This window comes from Physcomitrium patens, chromosome 3 (assembly GCF_059467195.1).
Source record: "Physcomitrium patens ecotype Gransden chromosome 3, ASM5946719v1, whole genome shotgun sequence".
Lineage (NCBI taxonomy): Eukaryota > Viridiplantae > Streptophyta > Bryopsida > Funariales > Funariaceae > Physcomitrium > Physcomitrium patens.
In genome coordinates this window covers 2588374-2592590 of record NC_143412.1, presented here as the reverse complement: position 1 = coordinate 2592590, position 4217 = coordinate 2588374, and the positions used below count along the sequence as shown (strand labels likewise).

Below are 4217 nucleotides of genomic sequence, written 5' to 3'. Positions count from 1 at the left end.
CAAGCAAAAACAAAAAAAACAAATCTCCAAAAATGGAATGTCCACTCAACTCTCCATCTGCTCACCTACATTTTTTCCTCTTACATTTTCCTCTTACATACGTAAATGTATCGCATTAAACTATGTAGAAATAATAGATACATTTCTAGTTAACTCCGTCACTACTTTTCTTTCTTTCATATAGATATATATATATATATATATATATATATTTTGAAAGTATTATTGTTATCATTCTAAGTCAAGTACGCTGCAAGTGTTGGTTTTACATCCCAGTAAGCACCACCCCCATCACAATAATGAACAAAAACGAAGCCCAAGAATGAAGGCCTCGTGTACCGAATGCTGTAGGCAACAGCTGGAGCAAGCCAAACGAAGTGGAGGGGGGAGCCATGTCTAGTGGCCTCCATGTACTCTCTCAGCCAAAGCTTTTACAGACAGACAGATAGAGAGAGCCATGAAAACTATCAGACAAGAAGAGCCAGAGGGGGGCCATAATGCCTGCAGCAATTCTAGGTGAGCAGGAAACGTAATGCACACACAGCCATGGCTGCTCATCACACGCTTCGCCATGCACCGAGAGAGCTACCATTTGAAGACCTGGCACAAACGGACCTGTGGCGTTGTCGATGAGCTCAAACGCAATGAACTGTAAAATGTGAGGGAAGATCTAGAGAAGGAGTTTAAAAACAACTGTCGTAAGCAGCACCGTAGCATTGTGGGTGCTGGGAGAAACCGCCTCTTGCTCCGTTGACATGGTGCTGTGGGTGCTGTGGGTGCTGTCACAACAGATTCCAGCTTATCCTTGAGCTACTACGGTAACTTGGTCTGCACGGTTTAGACTTACTGTATCCACTTCAGCAACGCTGTATCGGGTGCGGGGAAAAGGAACTAGTGTGTGAGATTGACAGGAAAGGGATCAGGGGAGGTGAAGGTCGTGGCTGTGAATGCATTACCTCGACAGCGATGTCTCCGAAACGGACCGCGAACAGGTCCGTTTCGGTGTCAGAATCTGAGCTGCGGGTGTCAAACTGGGTAACGGCTTCGGTAATGGTGACCTGCCGCGGCGGAAGATGTGAGGAACTCCTCCCCAGGAAGTTGACAAAACAGAGGAGTTGGCACTCCATCTGAAGCACTCGTCACGCTTTTAATCTTGCAGCGTTATCCATGTGTGATACGGCCATTGATTGTACGGTGTTATGGCTGGCACCTCCCCGGCACCTGGAAAATGTTGTGACAATCTCGGGTGGACTACATGCCGTGTATCTGTGTGCACGGAGCTGGTTTATTCCGGATTTCACTAACGCCGGTAACTGAATCTAAAACTCAACCTTTGTACATGCCAGAGGGGCTCTTCATGATAGCAAGCTTCAGTGAGTTGTGACTGATTCAGTCTGTTTTACATCATGTGATCATTTTGACAGCAGGAGTTTGAAATGTGAATTATTTCTGGCTGTGTGAGGGTTGAGGTGAAGAAATGCTGGACTGAGAATTGGATCTTTAGAATGAGTTAATTGAATCCGGATTCTGTGTACCAAGGGCTGTTTCGGAAACGAATTCGTTGGTTGTTGACCTCAAGCAAATCACCTACACATATCAGTGCCTCCTTTCTTAGCAATCAAATCATGTCAGGAAGGACATGCAAAAGCTGCACCCACTAGAGATACATCTGCAATGCAATGTCGAATCGTGAAAGAAACAAACACCTCCTGATCGTGGAAAGAAAACTGCAGGACTAAACCATAAATCCATTAATGAAATTGATCCATTGATATTGGGATGAATTTGATCCATTAATACATTTGATCCATTAATACTTTTGATCCATTGATATTGGGATTTTGCGTGTAAAGCACAATGTCCCAGAAAGCCGGGGGAGCTAGTGCCCAATTAACGAAGCTCTTTCGAAGCGGGACTATCCTCATTACCTGTGACCACGTCGTGCCTCAAAAGTTGCATCTCAACCCACTACAAGTCCAAGCAGCCTGAGACTTTGTCAACGTTTATACTCGACTGTAGGTATTCAACTAGTCGGTGGAGTCAAGCAAGTTCCGAATGGTGGGGAAAGCAACAATTTTGGAGCTCAAATGTGGCCAAAAGTGCAGAACTTACTTCATTCCTTCGACGTGGTAAAGTGGAAGACCCACAACTAACTTGGGGTCTACCAAGCTCAAATCAGCGTACTAAGATGAGACACCAAACAATGTGCCTTCGCGAGGCAAGATTTCGCTGCCCTCTAAACATCATCTCAAACTTGCGCTCCTAATATTTCAGCGAAACGAATCCTGCTTACAACTGGCCATGCAAAAAAAAATGCCAACTGCATCAAGAAAACTGCCAAAAGCAATGCAATTGAACAAATTATTATTCAGAAGTTGAACGAACCTGGATATGTTGAATATCCCGTGCCTACCAACATACAAGTAGCCAGCACATGTGGATCCAGGTCGCTGAATTTGTTTTGCTCTCATCCGACGAATATCTTGCTCTTCTCCCACTAGTTCTCCATAAAGGCTTTTTCCCTCATGGAGGAATTGCTTCTAAGCAATAAAGTTTGTTCGCACTCTCTCCACTTCATGGGCTCAAGCTTCGTGCACAGCCTTCATAGCCCCCAAGAATAGAGCAAATCAGTCCGGCTGCACGAATTTGTGCGCCTTGCGACAAGCTCGTGGTGTTAACACCTGTGTCGCAAGCTATCTTCGCCACAACTTCAGCGTCCTGCACACTCGCGGCTGCCGTGAACAATCAAGAACTAAACTCAGTTGACATTGATTTTAATCTGCACGCCATAAATCAGAATTTAGCAATAAGTTTCATAATTGGATTTGATGTCACCAGCATATCAGAATCCAAAATGCACAAACCTGAAGCGAGGACCATCATGTCTCGTGCGTTGGAGAAAGGTTAATAGCATGGCGTCATGGTCTATGGTCTTGCGTAATCGTAATGAAGGTGCGCCAGTGTTGAGCCAAGTCGTGGACAAAGTCACCATTTCTCCCCGGGACATATCTTTCACGCAACCTGCCACAAGGATTGTTCAGCGAAGTGATCACTTGGGTGAGATTCTTGTGGGTCTTCGGCTGGTGTACCGAGGGGTCCCCACCCCAGTGGAACAGCTTCGAGTACAGTTGGCTTTGACTTTGTACAAAGACGACTAAAATCATTTTTATGATACCAAAGCATCCCACCCTGATCAGAGATAGCTGAATAGTTGCATCAATGCGCACGTTCGAACGGAACAAGTAGCACGGCGATGCAGCCACCTCAGTAATGAAAATTTCGTCTCACGTGGCAATATCCATGGAAATCGGCATGAGTGGGCTAAAGCGCGCTCTATTGTTTCATCACAATCGCAATGTACTCCGCGACTGCATTGCCCACAAACGTCCGAACTCCGTCACAGCGCCGTCCGGTCCGATGCAGATGAAACAGGGCTCTTCAATTGTCCTTACACGTTGCTACATCACGACGGCAGCATCCAAGTTCTGCGGTTTTCCAGACTCTATATGGAATTGCAAAGTTTCATAAAAATCGGAAATTGCTCCCATTTCTTAACCATGGAATTAAATTATTATTATTACTATTTTTTACAAAACAGCATTCTCCTGAAAGCAGTAAACAGATCCAAGAGGTGAAGAGGCGGCTGCCCACCACCGGTCACTGCAGCAACTGTCAAAAACTTAAAATGCCGAGCTGATGTTCTCAAAAGCTAGGGGAATACGTTTTACCTGTGCCACACAAGCCGCTGACTCAAGCACTTCTACTATCCGCAACTACAAAAGCGAGATCAGGAAGAACAGTGCGAGGGAGCGAAAAGCGCTAGAGCTACTCACTCAAGCTACACCGCAACTCCAGATTGAGACTGAGACATAAGTTCGGTGGGGGGTAGAGCTGCAAGGGGTGAGTGATGAGGCATGCGGCAGGCAGAATCTCATATCTAGTAAGCGTTACGATGACGAGTAGAGGGAGAGGCGAAGCCATCGATCAGCGTCGGTCGTGCTTGCCAGATGGGGGTCCGTCGCAGCGACGGCGAGCTCGCCCCTCAGCTCTCCTCGGCCTTGGATGCCCGGAAGAAACACTATGTTCAATTCGTTGTAATATATATATATATATATATATATATATATACACACACACACAAATATATTTTTAAAGCTGAAAACTAAGAATGATTAAAGTTTAAAATTTGATAAAGTTTATTAATTGTTATAATAAAT

General features: G+C 45.3%; 1 long non-coding RNA gene across 1 annotated transcript; it reads right to left on the bottom strand.

Moving 5' to 3' along the window:
• Positions 1-1756: 1756 nt before the first annotated feature.
• Positions 1757-3917, bottom strand: LOC149989472 (uncharacterized). The gene is made up of 2 exons (XR_016502379.1): positions 2865-3917; positions 1757-2732 (listed from the first exon to the last, which is right to left on the bottom strand). It is a non-coding gene; the product is annotated as an uncharacterized LOC149989472 (long non-coding RNA).
• Positions 3918-4217: the final 300 nt, after the last annotated feature.